Source organism: Marmota monax, unplaced genomic scaffold, assembly GCF_021218885.2.
Source record: "Marmota monax isolate L192 unplaced genomic scaffold, Marmota_monax_Labrador192_F-V1.1 WCK01_AAM20220418_F8-fsc00137, whole genome shotgun sequence".
In the NCBI taxonomy this organism is placed as follows: Eukaryota; Metazoa; Chordata; class Mammalia; order Rodentia; family Sciuridae; genus Marmota; species Marmota monax.
The window spans coordinates 3,871,996-3,892,811 of NW_026692854.1; the positions used below are offsets into that span (position 1 = coordinate 3,871,996).

At 38.2% G+C, this 20,816-nt stretch overlaps 1 long non-coding RNA gene across 1 annotated transcript in view; it reads right to left on the reverse strand.

Moving 5' to 3' along the window:
- Positions 1-8,364: 8,364 nt before the first annotated feature.
- Positions 8,365-20,816, reverse strand: part of LOC131424377 (uncharacterized) — a 33,631-nt gene continuing 21,179 nt past the window's right edge. Inside the window, exons 2-3 of the long non-coding RNA XR_009227253.1 lie at positions 9,973-10,042; positions 8,365-8,425 (exon numbers count right to left, since the gene is read on the reverse strand). This is a non-coding gene — a long non-coding RNA (uncharacterized LOC131424377). The remainder of the gene's footprint in view (positions 8,426-9,972; positions 10,043-20,816) is intronic.

A 20,816-nucleotide genomic window follows, 5' to 3' on the forward strand; every position in this document is an offset into this window, starting at 1 on the left:
TTGTTCCCAAATTCTCCAGTCGCCATAGATGGTTCATCATATCCATTGTGTAAGAATTTTCCAATTGAACATTAAGGAAAATTAATTTTTTAAAATCAAACATTTTATTTTCAAAATAAAACTGACATTAGCTTTCAATTTCAACCTTTTAAGATCCACATTCTCAAACTACAAAAAAGCAATTGACTAGATTGTATTCATTTCATACAAGGCCATCTAATATATTTACTATACGATGAGTTATTATTTTAGACACACACACACACACACACACACACACACACAATAGCCACAAATTTACCCACAAATGGAAAGTGGTGATTTTTATGTCCTTTGCTATTTAAGTTGACCCTAACGGTAAGGCTTTAAAAAAATTAAAATGCCTAATCTGGACTTTCCAAGGTGTTTACGAATCTCTGGCTATGACACTAACTCTGCTTTAAAGGACAGATTTCCAAAAATCTGCCTCAGGTATAACAACTGCATTGCTAAATGGGCCCTACCTGATTGTGCTGTCTGCTCCTTTTCCTGCTTTGTGGACAAATTCTTATTTATGTAATCATGACATTTAAGTACTAGATGAGACCTAAAGAAATTCCAGTTAAGCCTTCTGCTTCAACCCAACACCACATCAGCTTACCTAGGCTTTACCTCTTCAATTCTTAAAGATTTCCTGGAGCAAAGACCCACAATTTCCCTCCCTCATAAGTTCTAGAGTTTAATCAAGAAGTTCTTTCTGGTGTGTGAGTATAAGCTTTCTTATGGCAATTTAAGCCCATTTCTATTTCCGATCTCTATGGAAATAGAGAACAAATACTTAGTTCTTTAATAAATAACATTCCATAGACTTGAAAACACTTAAGTTATCGCTAATTGCTTTTTTTCCAAATTAAATTCCCCAAAGTCCTTTAACTTTTTTTTTCATCGATTCTATTTCCCAACATTTTAATTATCTTAATTTCTCTCTGGGTGCTTAATAAATTTTGTAACTCCCATGTAAAATATAGATAGGTCCAACCATACTTAAAATATCTTAATTCTCCAGTCATGTCTCCAAATATTTTATCCTATCCTATCCTATATTTTATCCTATATTATTAAATTGTGACTACATCTAATATATTCACATTAGGAGGGTAAAGAAACAGTATGCCCTGGACCACCCTAATGGCTCTGTCTCCTGTTCAATTTTAGTTTGGGATTGCTGATACTCAGAACCTACATCTAATATTTCCCTTTACATTTAGGCTCTTAGCTTTTCTGAAGTAGAAATCATCATGCCACCTAAAGCAGGGTGTTCCACCTTCAATCCAAATTCAAAATTCTTCCAAAGAGTCTAAAGTCATTGCTTCAGCCCTTGGTACCAATTCAATACTATGCCAAACACCAGGTCTTTTTTTCTATGGTCTCTCTGGAGGTTGAACACTCCCGTGAGCAGCTTTAACTTACAGAAGAGGTTCTCCTTACTCCTGTGTGGCTTCATACCAGGAGTGAAGTAAGTGATTTTAACAATTCAGTTGAGACAGAATCTCTACGTGAAAATTTATAAGTGTAAAGAGCAAAAAGATGCTGAGGAAGGACCCCCCCCCCCAAAAAAAAAAACCAAATAAAATAAAAGGAGATGTGATTTATGATATCCATCACCTGGGGTCATTATTGTTATTTTTCACGAAATTCCTGTAGGGATAATAGAATGAAGCTAAGGATTGGAGAAGCAGCATTTAGGAATTTGAGATAAGAACTACAATGAGGAAAAGGCTAAACTTCATTCATTTAAACCATGATTCCTCTAAGTAAGAACTCAACCATGTGTCCTTCATTCCTGTAGCTTGTATTTCATTCTTTAGTCACGTACTTAGATCTGCACAGCTTGGGGCAGAGGAGGACAGGCACTGGGGTCAGGTTCTGTTCAACTCCTGACTTTGCCGCTTTGAGTTCTGTGATAAACTTTTCTAATATCTGGGTCCTTTCTTTTTTTCTTTTTAAAATCTCTATCATATATACTTAATATGTATATATATATATAGAGAGAGCATTTATGTAAATTCTTCACAAATATTGATTCATCAACTCCTCATAACAACCTAGGGAGGCAGAAGTTATTAAAAGCCTCTGGTTAATGAAGATTCAAGGATAGTAAGTACATTGGCCAAGGTCACACACCTGGAAAAAGGAAGATTCAGGCTCTGGGCACAGGTGGCCTGGATTCAGGCTCTGCTTTCAACCGCCATTGCTGAGGTTGTCATTGGGAAGAGCAGAAATAACTTAAGTTGCCTGGAAAACACTAAATACTCAACACACAGTGGAGTTTGTTTGTTTGTGTGTGTGTGTGTGTGTGTGTGTGTGTGTGAAGGTGGTGGTAAGTATGACCCTAATGTCATTTTCCAAGGTGAAGTATGTGTGGATTTCCAAAGGGGTGTAGGAAGTGACATTGCTCATCAGTAGGTGGAGCTCTTTCCTCTAATTATGTATTTACCCCCCACATACCAACCACCACCGCCCCCACCACTGCATTGTGAGGTAGTGGGATAATGCTCCATATGTCAAATATTAAACTAAAACTCCATCCGCCTCCATCATAAAACTACATAAAAGGTCTATAACAACATTGGAAGTAATTGTGTTTTATCACACAGCATCTAGACAGAATCAATAGTCTAATAATGCTTACTTTGTGCTTCTTTTCAGTTGAATAAAGTTAAATATGTCTGTTATGTGAATATCTGTTGAAAATAAAAGATCTGTGCTGTGCCACACATGTAAGGGCTATTAAGACATTTAGCTTATATGGTCATAACAATTCATACTCAGTTCCTTGCTTGAGGAAAGCAGGTCTAGAAAAATCAGACACACCTATCAGATTAGAAGAGTGAGGCTGGAGAATCAGATGAAGTTAAATGAATGATTATTGTTGGGATATAGGAATTTTAAATCTTTCTCTAGTGCTTTCTTCACTACAATATGCTGGCAATCACTGATCCTCCACCAGTAACTATTTCTTTCTTTTTTTCTTCTAGGTTGTACTGAAAATCTGTGTGGCTGTGTCAAGAGGCAGTGTCATTCGGAGATAAGAACACTGGATTCAAACTCTGTCTTTGTTTTTTATCAGCTATGTGAGCTGATAAATAACAGACAGTCTCATTTACTCTGACTGTGCTTTGGTTTTGTTTATTGGGAATACTGATTGGACCTGCTTAATAGTATAACTGAGGGACATAAATGACTTGATCCAGATAGAGTATTTGGATCTATTCCCAGCCCTTAGACAGAATGCAACAATTGTGAAAAGTTATTAGCTACTTTTTTCTCCCTGTTCTTCCTTTCTTCCTCCCTTCATCCCACAAACATTTATGCAGCACTCATGTGGAACAAGGAAGTCACTGAGGGAGACATTAGAAACACGAAGCCAAGATTTAAAGTTTGGCTTTCGTTTCCAGTTATGCTACTAGAAACAGAAAAGATCCAGCCACAGCTTCAGGGAACTCAACAGAAAGAAGTAAGGAGAACAGGTGAGCAGAGTCCACTGTCACCGATGCATTTGTGTTCTCTTTTCCCCAGGGGAAGAAACCATTCATTCATTCATTCAGCAAGTGCTTATCAAGCATGTATTCTGTTCAGTGCATAGTGTTAAATGCTAGGGAATTAAAAATAAAAGTGAGTCAGATATGGATTGCACTCTCTGACAACCAAAATCTAATTCAGAAAATAAGAAATGTAATAAGTAAATGACAGACAAAGAAAGTATGCATCATAAGGAAGGGGCGAAATTCTTTTATAGTACATTCACACTGTTAATATGGCAATCTCACCATTTATTGAATACAGAGTTATGGATGTAATAGGCTCGCATTTTGAAAACGTGTCAGTACATAGAAAATTATCAAGAAAGAAACTATTCAGGTGTAGTGGTGCATGCCTGTAATCCCAATGACTCAGAAGGCTGAGGCAGGAGGATCACAAGTTTGAGGCCAGCCTCAGCAACTTAGCAAGATTCTCTCTCAAAATAAAAAGTGAAAAGGGCAGTGATAGAGCACCCCTGGGTCCAATTCCAGTATTGGAAAAAGCAAAAGAAAGAGAGAGAGAGAAAGAAACTGTGAGTGGAATAATATGTATTCACATATCTTTATTTTCATATTTTCTTAGCAATTTTATTATAATATTTTATTAAGAGAAATCTTACTGAAGAAAAAAATTATTAAGTACCTTCCAATTTCCTGCTAGAAAGCTCAAATAGCCTATCTTTAGGTGGGGCAATTTAGTGGGGGGGAAAATGGTGCAGATAGGAGACAGAGGTCTCATCCTTACACTTGCTTGAACTTGAATAATTCATTTAACCTCAGTTTGTTGTCTATAAGATGGGGATCATAATAACTATTGCTAAAACCTCAGGAATGCTAAAAAGATGTACTGAAATAATAAATAGGACTGCTGAATTATAAATTCTTCTGAAAGCAGGAGGCTGTATAACTAAAGCAATAGAGTAGATAATGCAGAAAAATGACTTTCAATATTGGTTAAAAAAAAAAAAAAGAGAGATCATTGCCCTGTGTAAGCACATATTCCACGTTAGCTAAACTTTGCCCAGGTAAGCACTTTGCATTCTTATTCCTGGATCCCTTCAGCACCTGGGACCATGTTTTGCATATGATAAAGATTCAGTTAGTTTTATTGTTAGAATGGTTCCTAGAGTTTTAATAATCTTAAGGAGTTTTGGCAAATAAATTTTAAAATTTATTTATTATATTGAAGTCAATTTGAATCCCATTCCATTTATAATACTTATCAATTATCCATTCCATTCCCATATCTGAGCACTTATTAAGCACCACATTGCCATCCATACTTTTCTTCTAAAAACAGAACGTGACATATAGAAAACTACGTTATTCTAAATAGTTGTCACTTAAAGCAATGAAGTCAGTGACCTGAAAATTAAACTTGATTTAATCCCTGTTCTCTTTTCTCACTGACATTATGATTTTTTGGCAACTTTATGCTCCTTATGTGGTAGAAATTGCTTCCTGTTGTTTGGTTTTGTTGTTGGTGGTGGGGTTTTTTTGGGGGGTGGAGGGCGCGTACCTGGGATTGGACTCAGGGGCACCTGGCCACCAAGCCTCATCCCCAGCCCTGTTTTTATTTTAGTTAGAGACAGGGTCTCACTGAGTTGCTTAGTGCCTCACTTTTGCTGAGACTGGCTTTGAACTCACGATCCCCCTGCCTAGGCCTCCAGAGCTGCTGGGATTACAGGTGTGCCTCATTGCACCTGGCTTCTTTGTGTTGAATGGACTCAAATTCAAACTCTTAGGGAAAGAATTTGGACATAGGCTTTCAATTGCTCTTTAAGGCTACTAGTATTTGGGGGTTCTTGTAATTCACATTGACTTCTGCATTTTTTTTTTCCCTAACAAATGAGGCTGATAATTCAGGCCATCTATTTAATTTGAAAAGATGTTATGAGGATTCTATTCCAATGCTGTTAAGCATTTTGGTATCCCGGATGATAGAAGATGTAAGGGCATGTGTAACAACCACAGATTAAAATGCTGCCTCTGGGTTTACCCATCAATCAGCTGTAGGAAAGAATAAAAAGAAATTGCACAATCTCAACCTTTTCTTCTCAACTCTCTTTTTTAACATTTTTTATTTTTTTTCAACTTTCTCTTTTTAAGTCTCATTTACATACAAACCTAAAATACCCTTCTATAGATCTTTTGCCTATTTTATATTGAAGTTAAGAACTTAGATAAGGAAAGGAAGGTAAGAGTCTGCCAGAGGAAAAGTCCACAGAAATAAGCATCTGTACCTAGAAAATACAGGAACAAAACAGCGTATTAATGTATCTCTTGAAGGCGTTCTAAATGTTTTTTTTTTGTCTTGTGTTAAATGCCATTGCTAATCCTAACTCCACCTCAAAAAGAATGTATAGAAAGGAGTAACAAACTAAAATTTCATGGTTCTGGTAAAACAAAGCAGGTAACTAATGTAAAGGATGCTAACTTCTTGAATGTTTTGCTTAAAAAAATTTTTTAAGCTGTGATCTAAAAAATCTAAACTAATGTGATTCCTTCAGTTATCAAAAGGTATTAACAGGAAACTGTGTGCAAGGCTGGCACGCCTGATTTTTCCTCCTCATGGTGCCAATTTGGGGCTTTAAAGGAACAGAGAAACTTGTTTCTTCTCCTTATCTTATTAATATTCAACTCACAGTACAAATTCCACAGTACAAGCTTTCGAAGACCCTAGTACTCACAGAGAGAGAAACAGGGTAATGGGACCCTCCATGGTTAATTTCCTTACAAATGGTAGCAGGAGTCATTTTCAGATGGTGAGCTTATGTGTGTTAAGGATGCAGGATGTAAAGTTACCAGGGCAAATATTAGCAACAGCAAGTCTAGAGGTAAGTACATTTTAGAATCGGAGCCCAATACAAACTCCCCAGATCTAGTTTGCCATTAAAGTTGAGGATATAACAGGAATGTTTGACAACCTGATAACTATGACTCATGGAAAGTCTTTAACCAGTCCCCTCCCCACTCCCAACCCCACCGCCAGCCTTCACCTTCTCCATTTCTATAATAGCAGGAGTCTGTTTTACTGGCTCATAGTGATATCCAAAGAACCACCCATTTTTCATTACCAGCTTCAGTTAAAAACTGTACAAATGGCAAGCCCTATTATACGGCAAGATTAATTTGATATGGATGCTTTTATTTTATAATTTTTAAAAAGTTGGCTAGATGATCAAAAGTGTACATTTGTGTGTGCTAACTTCTTCGGGAAGGAAAGATATGAGGAAAAACTATCTTGAAAACTGATTCAAGCATTCTGTTTAATTTGGGGATTGGAGAATAGGATGATACAAATTCAAAATAGACAAAAATTCTAGTAATCCCAGGTTATCAGTGACAGTTAAAAAAAATCAGTTTGTTATTTTAGTTCGATGTTATTGTTCAATGAGGGTCACTATATATTTTACTTGTGATTGCCAATTTCCTTCCTCTCTCTTTCTCCTTTTCGTTTCTTTTTTCCTTGAGGCATGGGCCTTCTAGTTTGCCTAGAATGCCCTTAACCTCCCAGATTCAAGCAATCCCCCTGCCTCAGCATCCTGAGCAACTGGAACTATAGGAGCATGCTACTGCACCCAGCTGCCAATTTTCATTATAAATAAAAACTCACAGCCGTAAAACCTTGATGGAGTTTGTTCAGTCTCTGAAAATTCAATAAACACTTACGAATCTTATAATACCTCAGTTCATTATAATAAATCAGAGTCATCGTTGTCTGGAGTCTCAGGTTTAGAAGATCAAATAATTACTACTGCCCTGATTACCTGCCCTGGACTCTTTCTAAAAATCATTTTTTCCCTTAATATTCCTTGCTTATTTTCCCTTTGTCTTTAGTAAAAGCAAATTTCAGAAAAGCCAGGATAAAATTGTACTGTGGTGGTTTTGGTTTCTGAGATTCTGATTCATAGATGAAAGTTCCAGATTCTTGGAAAGGAAAGAGACTGAGTGTTCAAGGTCTGTGCATGCCAGTAACCAGCCAAGTGGCCTTGAGGGCCTCCCTTTAACTTCCTGAATATTAGATTCTTCATCAATTAAAGAAAAGGATAACAGAAGTGACCTCCTTACCACTCTCACATACTTTTTTTTTAATGATACTTAGGGTGGTAAAGATACTTGTGAAAATTTTTAGAAATGTAATTTAGTGTGAATATGAACCAATTAGGGTCAGGAGGCTGGACTATAGTTACCCACGTCACTAACCAACCAAGTAGACAAGTCAAGTAGACAAGTCAAATTAAACCTTTTCTGAAATAGGGGAGAATACAAAGAAATTAAATAAATGTTTTAAAAGCTGAGTGATTTCATGCAAGCCACTTATTAACCTTTCCAGATCTCAATTTTCTCATCTAAAATACAAAAGTGCTTGACTAAATAATCTCTGGAATCTTTTAGCTCTAAGTTTCAATGTTTCTACATCATGTTACAAAAAATAATGACCATTTCTGTTTTCAAGATTTACCTTATCACTATGATGATCAAATAGTGATTTTCTACACTAATCATTGTAAAAATGGACTCATGAGCAAGAGACAATTTCTGATAGGGTCACCTGTAGTTCTTCAAAATAATTAATATTATGCAGGTATTCTTTGCCAGGAAACCCAAATCTTGCTGATGAGACATTTCATTCATATTCATTCTGTACATGCTCATTGAGCTTTCTGTGCTTTCAGAAATTATGACTAAAACTTTTGACGAAAATATATTCTACTTTAAAAAACAAAACACTTAACTTTCTTTGTGCTTCTGTAACTATAAAAATTGTGACCATAGATACTTACCTCCATTATAGGAGAGCTTTGATGACTCAGAGCATTTGTTAGGTGCATTGAGGTCCTTGATGGAAGGCGCGCCATCTGCTGCAGAGTGTAATTAACATTATGAGTTTACCAAAAGAAACACAAGAGTCATTGTTAAAGAGCATCATGGGGGCTGTCTCAACCTTTAGTCATGAGACACCTCTGATGTAGAGAAAGGTAATGGTTTATAATAGCTCCTAAAAGTAACTTGGATCTGGAAAGAGTGAATTGTTTTTAAACTCAGCACCATCTTTTCATTAATTAGAGGAGTAGCCATGGTAATGTATTCAACAGGCTTTATTTTTGAACTAATATGAAAAAAAATTGAGTACCATGCTTCAGAGGAAGTGTTGGATTCTGTGAAGGCTAGGGAGGGTAATATATGAATTAGGCAAGCTATTCTTTAGGGAGTTCAGTTGCTGTAGAGCTGGGAGATTTTTGTCCCTTTGGTTAAGCGTGACACACTAAGGCAACATCAGTGGGAAGGGCATCCACTCCAAGGATCTCCCTGCTTGCTTGACAATGCCAAGTAGAAGTTGACCCTAATCCCAGCACCCTGTCTGGGAGGCAAGGAAAGCTCTGGGCAGGTCTCAGGGATCCAGAGAATGACTGTCAAGCAGTTCCCATGGGTCACACCTAACAGTGCTGTGCACGTTTAGGTATTTGGTAACAATTCTTAATGTTGCAGATGGTATGCCTGACAGAGATATGCGATTATACTGAGGACTTGGAAACCAGGGGCGAATACACTCACAAATGAGCTGCAGTTGACAGTTGCATGTCCCTTACCTTCAATAATAAGGAAGAAAAATTTGGAACAAAATTTCCATTCTTATTCCAGACATATCTTTTTTTTTGGGGGGGGAAGGGGACTCCCAATACTAGAGATAAAAATAGATGATGAAAAGAATTAATTGATAAGCTTTCCAAGTAATTACACAAATTCATGTTCATAAAGTGTACTGTTCAAAAGTAGAACTTGAAGTAATAAGAAGATGAAAATAATAATAGAATGAGAATTAAATATTATACATGGCCCATTAGTTTTTAATTGTGTTTCTGGCATTATTCAATTCACTATTGGAATAATAAGATTCAACTTTCTATAAAATTATTTGACTGCGGGTTTTGTGAGGAAAAAAGAAGGATGAATAAATGAAGCACAAGAAATGTTTATGGCAGTGAAACTGTTCTTTATGTTACTGTAATGATGGATACTTGACATTGTGCATTTATCAAAACCCACAGAACTGGAGAGTACAAAGAGTGAAATCTGATGTCTACTGTGAACTTTAGTTAATAATAATATAACCATATTGGTTCACCAATTGTAAAAATGTGCCACAACAAAGCAAGATGTTAATAGGAGAAACTGTGCAGCTTGGGGAGAGAGGAGGTAATAGAAACTCTTTCTGCTTGGTTTTTCTGATAAAACTGCTCTTGAAGTCTATTTTAAAAATTTGAAATATTATCCATTCTCAAAAAGTTGGGGAAAATTTCATGTCTCTACATACATACACAATTTGAACAAAGGAAGCTAAGGAGGTTGTATTTTTAAAAATAATAATAGTGGGCTGGGGATGTGGCTCAAGCAGTAGCGCACTCACCTGGCATGCGCGGGGCACTGGGTTTGATCCTCAGCATCACGTAAAACAAAGATGTTGTGTCCACCGAAAACTAAAAAATAAATATTAAAAAAATTCTCTCTCTCTCTCTATCTCTCTCTCTTTCTCTCTCTGTCTCTCTCTCTCAAAATAATAATAATAATAATAATAATAATAATAATAATGATAGTACCTCCTTATTATAGAAACAATGTGCCACCTTCTCGACACACTGGTCAAACTATACCTTTGACCCATTCATACTTGCAACATCTTCAAAAGAAGCAATAGTATCACCAAGCTCTTAGTATATTCTAAACCAAAAAAATGACTTGAAGTGCCAGTTTTTAACATAAATATCAGTGATGATCACCATGAAATTTATACCTCTATATTAACCTCAGGACAAAAGGTAAAATATTTAAAATATAAAATATAAAATTTCTATGTTTGGGGCAATGTAGATATAGTTATAAGGTAAACAGGGAAGAGAGTTAGATCAAACAGATGACTGAATTCTGTGTTCTGGATTTTTATACTTCCTATTCTGGGAATCTCATAACCCAAGCTTTAAATATCATGGGAAAGTGGTAGCAAGACTCTGTTCCTTAAGGTAAGTCATCGAGAATCAAATGGTTATGGTATAGTAATACCATTTCATATTTACCCAATGCCTTTATTCCTAAGTCATTGCAAGAATAGGTAGTTCAATTATGTTATAAAAGATAATGCCAGTGATGGTAAACCCTTGTGTGAAAATTTTAAGGATTACGAGCATCCAACACTTATAAACTCTACACTGAGTGCACTTAAATTTAAAGCAATATCTTCATGGTCCTTCTCTAGATACTATTGTCGTTTGAGGTAGTAGGGTGACATGCAGTAGTTTCACTCAGATCATTCTCCTGTGGCTAACCCAGGAGAAATTAAGAAATATAACAAATTTGACTTTGTACAACATCCAGGGATAACATTTCCTTTATTCTCAGAAAATTTCTTGGTTCCCTCACTGCCCAGGGATGTCTCCTTCCTGACCCTAAAACATTTGCCACTCCTATCCCGGTCTCATGTTGATGAGCTGAAGAACAGAGCCCTTCCTATGATCTCCCCTCATGGATCTACCCTCCTCATTGTCCTTCCTGGGCCTCCACATACACCACCCATTGATTTACTCATTCTTCATTCACTCATTTTGTTCTTATTCATTCATTTAATCACATTCATTCAACAAGTACATGCTGAGCGCCTACTATAAACTCGGCACCAGGCTAGGTTCCAGGATATTGCAAACCATAAAGGAGATGTAGTTCCTAGACTCTTGGAGTCTACAGTCTATCTAGAAGAATAAACAACAAAGGGATTGGGGATTTAGCTCACTGGCAGAGTGCTTGCCTAGCACACGCAAGGCCCTGAGTTTGGTCCTCGGCCCTGAAAAAAAATAAAATAAAAAATCACACAAATTTGTAGTTAATTAAAATATTTATAAGCATTACAAAGGACAACTTAAGGTCCTAAGAACATACAAAATAGAGGGAGCTAGCCTGGTGGGGTCTGAATGAGAGGTGACCAAGAGAAGTTCAATTCTCTGATATTTCTTTCTTTTTCTTTAGTTTAGTCTAGCCTGTCATCAACATACTGAAGTCTGCCAGTCTTATATCTCATTTTTTGAGGACAAAGCTCCCTATTCCTTTAAAAGATGCAATTAGCTAATGCAGTAAATTCACTGTAGTATTGATATGCTGTAGAAGCAAAGCTCCTAATTATACTTTCAGAAGACCCTCTTCTCTGAACAGTCCCCCTGTATTCATGTCTGAGGAGGTGTCAAGCCCCTCTGGCGTCTGTATCTCTAACTGGCGGGGAGTGTGAGGTCACTTGTGATGGTAAAGCTGTGGATGAGCTGATTTAGACAGTGGTTCGTGCTGCAGTCAGCTGCCTACTTTATCTTTACCAGTGTCATATCTGATAGTGATCCTCAGACTTATGTAAACGAAGCAAAGATGGACGCTAGTGGTGCATACCAGGTCTCACAACTTGCCCATAACCAGAAAAGTCACAATGACTGACTTTAGTGATGACCATAAGTCACCTTTTGTATATCTTCATAGAAGGTCCTCGCAGTTATCTCTTAGCCTTGGGTCACCTAACTAGATAGACTTTATTGGAGGAGCCATAAAAGCTGGGGGAATCCAGAGTGATATTGATCAGCCAGCAAGCTGGACCCAGCTGGCACCATGGTGGGGTAGCAGCAGTTTGACTCCAATGTCCTCCATGAATGCCTCCATTCTGAATACCTCATATCGCAAGCAACAGCACATTTGGTGTTACCTTTTGGAAGCCCCAAAGTCTGCATTAGTCACAATATCCTTACCTCCTAATCAAAATTCACCTATCCCCTGTAACATTCTCAAAAATCTGTCTCTACAGTACAGTTGTTATATCACCTAAGTAGTCAGCTAATAGAAAATTAGAGAATGACTTGATTATGCTTATCCTAATATCCACATACAAAATCCCTCTCTCCTCTTTACATTTCAACTTTTCTGGGCTTTTTTTTTTAAATGACTAATATGAAAGAGTTTGCCTTGATGAACTTTGAGTTATTTCTTAGGCTATAATCTATTGCTGTATATGGATTAGAAAGGTTTAACCTAAAAGTATCGCTCCCACTGATGTATTTCTCTTTCTAGTAATTTTAATATTTATAGGTTTCTAACTCCTCCCTACCCTGATCAGCTAGCAAGGTATCTCATGATCAGCCTTTCTTTACTTTCTTTTCCTTTTCTCTCTTTTTTTTTTAACCCCCCACTAGAAACTTTTCCTGACAGTCACTGGAACCCTCTCCTCCATCTGTAAGTTAGTTCCTCAAGTGCATCCTGTTTTCCCAGACTTCAAAGATGCACACATTCTGTCATTGCTTTTTTTTTTTTTAGGAAGTATTTCAAGCCCTCACAAAGAATAAAAAATAACGTGATGGTCATATAGTTACCCACAGCTCTTATTTAACACATGTTAATATTTTTCTGTTTCCCACAAATCTCTTTTAAAGAAGACACATCACAGGCCCCGTCGACTGCCCTATCTTAATCCTGCCTTCTGCCCAGATGAAAGCAGTGTTCTGCAGTGTGTGTCCTTTGCTTTTATCCTATATGTATTTGCTCATGAACATTATTTAGAATGTTTCTTGGGATTTTCAAACTTGGGCCTGTGAAATACTGTGTGTATTGATATTTTCTACCACCATCTCTGTTGCTAACATGTAAATCCAGTTCATCCATTTAAGCTCCTTATTTCCATTATATGAACATATCATAATTTAATGATTTATTCAGGGTAGGTGAAACACACGGGGAGGTAAATGTACATGTAGGTATTTTCAATTTTGTGCTTTTACAAAAAGTAAACATCTCTCAAATACTTCCCTGGGCATGTGTGAGAGTTTCTCTCAATGGTATCTGCCTAAGCGTAGAGTCAGTGGGCCACAGGTGAGATGTACCTTCAGATTTACTGGATGTTTACAATTCCTGTAAATGACTAAGAATTAGTAGACAGAGTATAGAAGGAGTTCCCAAAAACGTGTAAGAAAAACCAAATGATCCAATCAGAAATGAGCAAAGGCTGTATACAGGCAATTGAGTAAAAAGAAACCTCAGTTGGCTGTTAAGTGTTAGAAATATATTCAACTCGGTGTGATCCATGGGAAATCAAATGAAAGCAAACAAACAAATCACATATTTTGTCTATACCAAAATGGCAAAATTTTAAAGGCCTGGAAAAAAATATCCTAAGACAGGAATTACAGGAGTCCTCTATAAAAGGATAGGGAAATAAGGGAGTCTCCCTGGGCTTTTGTAATTTTATCTGTAAATTGAAGATGATCTTTAGAGGTCCTGCAAATCCTAACAGTTTCTTGACCTCCTCTTTCTGTTGGATTAAATATGATTCTACCAGCATTGGACTCAGAAATAAAGAATGAAGGAGACACAGAATTTGTTTCACCCAGCAAGAGGGGCCCTGCTCATATTAATGGGCCCTGTTTTGAGGTATTCATTAGTTCTTTATTTTTTTCTCCCAAATATTTATTAGCAATGTACTAGACAGTAGATGTCTGGCAAATCACTTTCCCCAAAGGACTTATGAGAAAATGAAAACTCCTGAAGAGACCATCCTATCCACAGAGATAAATGGAGGGTGTGCAGCTGAGGGGCAATAGAAGGCACCCTAACTCAGAGTGGAAACAACAGAGGGGTTCTGTTTAGGGTTCCTAAAAACAGAGCCAGGAACTAAGGGAGACTTAAAAGCTGAGTGGCCTCATCCAGGTGTTAGGAGGAGCAAATGTCACCAAGCCAAAAACAACCAACAACTCAAGAGGGAGGTTCCTGAAGGAAAAGAGTTTGAAAGAACCGAAAGACAGTCACTGAAGGAGGCCATCAAGAAATTCAGGGTAAAGAGGTAAAAGGTACGGGTAAACCAAGTCCAAGAACACGCAGGACAAGGAACCCAGCTAATGATCCAGGCAGGAGATGGCACAAAGCTTTGTGCCACGTGTGCCAAAGAGGATGGAGCAAAATGGGGAGATCTAAGAGATTTTGGAAGGATTAGAATCAGTAGGACCTGGTTTGCTTAGACATAGGGAGTAAGGAAAGGGGAAGAATCAAGGCTTCCTTGCCTTGAACCATGTGGCAAGGAAGTAATCTTCTCTGAGAAGCAGGTCATAGGTCACAGATCACAGAGCAGAATGAGGCATGCATCTGATGACAATGTTGGACAGCTGAGTTTGAGGTCTCTGGGAGACATCTGAGTGCAGATATGTAATGGTTTGTTGGATAAACAACATTGAAATCTTAAGAACAGTGTTGACTCAAGATTTAGACTTGATGAGGAACAAAACTGACCAAATTTTATTGTTCTATTGTGTGCATGTAGGAATATGTTAATAACGAATTCCACTATTATGTATAATTATAATGCACCAATAAGAATTTAAAAAAAAACAAATTATGCCAAAACTTTGCAGCTTTAAAAAAAAAAAAAAGACAGTCTTGGGAATCCTTACCATAGAGCTGGCAATTGAAACCCCACCAGTAAGCAATGTTTTCTAGCTAGAGAGAGACTTAAGAGCAAAACAAACTAAGAAGTTGTCAGAGGTAAGAAAAGAAAAACAAGACAGTGCAGTTTTCCACCTACACACATGTACAGGTAAACATAGATACAGAAAGGGTCAATACCTGCTGAGATCTATAAGAATTTTCTTCTCCCTAAATACAGTTACCTATTCTTCTTAAAGGCTGATCGATTTTCAGGTAAGTCCTGTGACAGCTTGAGGGCTTTGTTCTCCCAGCATTGGCTTTAAGAGATCAGTTTATGGCTACCCCAGGGCATTGGGGTGGCCCTTGGAGAATCTGGCTTACAAGTTTTGCAGTCTCTTAGGAGGATCTACCCTATTAGAAAGCGTCATTTCTAGATTTCACCATGCTTGTCACTCACTCCTGCCTGGTCTTAGTGCAAGAGGCAACCCCCAGTGAACTGATTCTTCAGTGCTTAATGAGAACAGCTGACTGCTGCCCTACAGAGAGGTAAGGAAAGTTTCCTTGTTGACATCTGCAGAAACTTCCAAGATGGAGAATGAAATGGCCATTTAGGAATTTAGCCAGTTTGGGAAGAAAAATTAAGTCTACTGGAAATTGCGCGGGACCTGGTTCAGGATGTACCAAAAACTTTTGCCTCGAAAAGGGCACCTTCCCAGAGTCTATGTCGACCTTGAACTGAACTGCTCACAAAGAAGAGCAGCCCTGAGAAAGCGTCCCTTGCTGTGCTAACCTCCTCTGCCTCCACCACGTGTTCTCAGCCATTTATACTCTGCTAGTCTGATAGACACTCACCGACCGAGCAGACACATTGCTGTTCAAAGACGTAGACATCACAGCTTGAATTTTTAAAAAACAAAACAGAAAAAGAAATCTCTGATTTTCATTTGTTCCCTTCTATTACAGATGGCATAGTTACAAAGGTGGCCATGGTTGGCATCTTCAAATAATTCTCCCTCCAGGAACCCAATAGAAAGCCACATCAACAAAGCGAGAAATAGATGAGCGGGGGAAGAAAAATGTGGGTTCCCAGGGAAAAGGAAATCAAGCCCTTGATCCCCCATAAATATTTCCATGGTAATGAGAGAGAACCCAACGTTGATCCCCCATAAATATTTCCATGGTAATGAGAGAGAACCCAAGGACGTGTGTCAAAGCATTGTCATCCAAAAGGTATGTTTTAAAAGGTTAAGAGGAAGAAGAGAGCTGGCACCTATAGAGAAATGTTCAGTCATGTTTTCAAATCACTCATGGGTTTGAGGTGCTGAAAGGTCTGTAGGCCGGGGATTTATGCATAATCGGATCATTCAAAAACATACAAATGGCTGCCAGAGCATAGTACAATGTTCACTTTTGAAATCACAAAAAAAGCTTTGTTTTAAGGAGGCTGAATTGACTGAAGTTTAGTTTCAGTGAAGCATGTTTTTGCTTTGGGTGTCATTATTTAGCTTGGCACCCATGCCAAGGAAACCTTTTTCTTACTTTGACTGTTGTTTTTCTTCGGCTGCTACAACTGTGAAAGTCAAGGCAAGATCCCGATGCTACATATTTAAATGAGAACTGGCTCCCTGTTTACCTCAGATTCTGATAAACCAAGTGGGGAGTATAGGGTCTTGATGGCTTGCCAGGACTTGTAAAGCTGATAGTTGTGTGCCTTGTCTCTCGAATAATCTGGAAAATCAAGTTTAGCTGGTTTGATCAAAGAGTTTCCAAGTCAGATGAGAGTACTTGCATGCAATAACTATAGATATTGTATACATCGACCAGCCAAAGGCCAAGAAGCTAATAGGTCTGCCAGAGATAAAGGATTATGTATGTTATGCTTGTGAATACCAAAGGAAGGAATTCTCCATCTTAATATCGGTGGCTACGGTTTGTACTGGTTAGACGTTCAGAAAAACAAAATACACTAAATCTGAGGGACTTAAGTCATGACGAAAAAGTTTTTTTAAATCCTGCTGCAATCTGCCCATTTAAATCCAGCGTGAAGTGAGGGAATGAACTACACATTTCTTACAAAGGGTTTATCGAGAGAAAGGACAGCAGTTTTAAATAGTTGTGAGGTGAGATTGCCTCATTTTTTTTTTTGAGTCCTTTTTCATCTGAGGCTTCTCACCACAGCACCTGTAGAGACAAGATGATTTTGATGGAGATTGATCTGGGTCTGGCACGCATGCTTTTTCGGACATCCTCCTTTTGGGCAAGTCGGTCATGTGGAATAAAAATTTTTTTTTTTGTTTCTCTGCCAAAAACTGATTCCCTGGATCAGTAAACTGTATGTCTCTACGTGAGAGATCAGAAAAATTAAAACTGAAAAGGGATGTGTCAGATCATCTGCATCTGGTCTTTCTCACGAATTAGCCATCTGACTGGGTCTCACAGGCCTCTTCCAAGGCCCGTGTTTTCGTTTTGATTTAACTTACTCAGAAGACACTATCTTTCTTGGCAAAAGTATACACAGCTAATTTTCCTTTTTAAAAGATAATATTAAGTAATGCCTTCAAAACATGAGCTCTTAGGGAGCCACTGGATGCCCAAGTGTGAGAAAAGGATATTGTGGATATCTGCAAGGAACAGTCTCTTTGACTGATTCAGAGTCCCTGAAATGAACACCAGTTTGGTTACCACTGAGAAGTCCCATGAAACAACTGTGGGGAAATATTCACACACACACACACACACACACACACACACACACACACCACAGCACATTGACTTGGTGTTAAACTAAATTACAAGTACAGTGGTGACATATGTAAACGAATCTGCCAGTACAAGTCACTGAACGCTACGTGCTAGGCACAATAATGGCAGTGCATTATTCAAGTTTTGTACTAATTAAAGAACTACTTTGTTGCTAAGAATCAGTGTATTAAAAACATACGTTCTTATTAAGTGCATTCCCCAGAGTCAGAAAGACGAGAGGTGGATCTCAGGTTTCAGGGACTATTATTAGGTTCGCAAAGTATTTTCTTAATCGCATGCATTTTTGAAGAGGAAAGCTCGGAGTCCATATCACATAAACAAGGTCTGATTGTGTTTTAAATGGCTATCCCGGGCCTTTCTTCTTTCCACGTTGTTTTGCCTTCTCAGTCCACCAGATTTCCCTTCTCGGAATCAGAACCTGAACCAAAGTTAAACATCATAAAGAAATTTACTCAGTAAAAAATGGACTTTTATGGACTGAAAAGCATTTTTACAGTGTAATCTGCATTTTTGTAAGTGCTTGTGGAAAATCCCCTATGATTGAGCGGGTACTTAAAGACTTAAAAATACACATTGCCCATGAAGCTTTCAAAAGTTGAAGGGGACAAAAGGGAAGAAAGATGCATATATCTAAACCATCGTGTGGGTGTGTTGCCTCCCAGAGAACAAAAGATTGCTTTTGGGGCCTGCTGCGGGGCTCCTCACCCTGTCACCTGTCCTGGCCTCCTGTTCACGTGAAATAACAACAGAACAACGTCTGCTCCTAGAGCCTTCCCAGCTTCCCCCCTGTCCCTGCTCCTATCCCCTGCAACTTCTCAGTCCCCCAGTTTCTATCCCCCACCCCAGTTGTTTTTTAAGCACTATTTTTTTTTTATTTCTAAAGATGCATTTATGTGAACAACTTCTCATCAGACATGGGGATGAGCCCGAGGTTTCATGGGCTCTTCTTCTCTGAACTTGAAATGGCTGAGACACAAAAGCCCCTCTGTCTGCTCCCCTGAGAGCACATTAAACTTGTATTAATCCATAGCTCCAGAGCTTCTCTTGCTCTTGTTTTCCAGCTCACGTGTGAGACTGATGTGTGTAAAGGAGAGGGGATTCAATGTCAGTCTTTCTGATTTGCACCTCCACAGGCTTTATTTTTGAATGAGGAAGAATGAGGGAGAAATTACAGATAATTTGCCAGAAATTATGTGCTCCCATGATAACACAGAACATTTGAAGGTCTTTTTTTTTTTTTCCTTCATCTGTGGACAGTGGAAAAACTTGGAGAGCTCTGGCCAAGGCAGGCTCAACTGACCTATTACTAAAGTTGCTCTCCATTCCCACCTCCTCGGGCTTTGACAAGAATGGTTCCCACATCTCTTTCTTCACTCTGCCATCCTCCCTTCCCAAGTTGTGGGATCCCAGGCACTTTCTTCCTCTCTCCTAACGTGGAAAAAGCCAATCAACTACACATCTGTCAGCGCTTGGGACAGCAGGTGCTGAAAGTGAAGACCTACCTTCTTTTTCCCCTTAGAACAAAAATCCTCTCTAAACAGCCTTTCTCAATATAGTCGGCCACAAAAGAATCCCCTATTTTTTCTTAGAATGATAACTTTGAGTAAGTTCTGAGGCCTCACAATTTTTTTTTCTTGGACTCACCATGATGCCTGTCTCTGGGGCATCATTTTACAGATCTGCCAACCACGGTGTTCAGCTCACATCTGGGTTTGTTCTTACAACAGGGTTTATTCAGTCATGAATTGACTGACATTTGGGAGCTAATCGTTGACCCTCGCACAAGCAGCCCCCTTGTGCTCATGGCTGTATGTGGTAGTTCCTCGAACACTACATTCCCCAGGTAAGCATTCAATTTTCTCATTAAGATACTGACTCTTAGAATTGCTCAGACAGGGTTTTTCTACACTGTATTTTGATAGGAGTTTTTATTACTTTATTATAAATTTCTTCAATTAAAAAAAAATGTTGAGCTGAGCACCAAATACTGTACTTTAGTTTTGGCCATGCATTTCTAGATTACAAGTTTAGCAAAGACATCAATAGCCAGTTCTGCATTTAAACAATAAAATATGATTTTCTTAGAAACTTTTGAAACTCAATTTGTACTAAACTGAGTCATTACTTTTTTCCTTAAGTTTTATGTAATCCTATAGCCATATCTATGCAGATTTTTCACAAGTCTTTACCTTAAAACCAATGTTCTTCCTGAGTCACAGATGGGATGATAGTTGCCTGCTGCCCACCTCCAACTATATTACCCACCCTGCAAACAGAGAATCCAAAATGATTCTCTTCTACACCTGCTGTTCACAGGGACTGCAGCCTGGAGAGTTCTAAGCATGGTGGCTCCAAATGCTATAGAGATACCAAGAGTGGAGGGGCAGACGCCACCTGAGGGTAGGGGGAGGCTTCACCTGCAGATGTTTATTGGAGCTGAATTTTTTTTTTGTACTAACGATTGAACCTAGGGGCTTTTTACCACTGAGCTACATCCCCACTCCTTTTTATTTTTTATTTTAAGATAGGTTAAAATAAATGGCACTTTCTTTTAAACCATTGGACCAGATACCTGTCTCAGCTGAGCATAGGTTAGACTTGGTTGTGTTCTCGTCTCCCTCCCGGACCAGACTATAAGACAGATGGCATCCTGCTTAGCTGTGCTTCTCTAGTACTGTCTAACCCTGCCCTTTGTTTGTAGTAGGTTCTTCATTAGTACCTATTGAATGACCTGAATAAATAGTAACTGAGCGAAAAAAATTACACATAATTTTATCTACATAATTATAGCTAAGCTGATACAGGTGGATACTCTGCAATTCTTTTTGTTTCCAAGTCTCAACTTGCTGTTGAATCATTTGTAGATTTCCTGACAGATTATTTTCCATATTACTGGGATTTAGTGGTGTAAAAATATGATCTAGTGATTTGGCTTACTGTAAAAGTAGTTCCTTATTTTTGTAATCTGTGTACAGGAAAGGCTATAGCTACGCATTATTCTTCTATTAGTGAATAAGGTAATTGCAGTATTAGGCTGAGATTTTTCCTTTTTCCTCT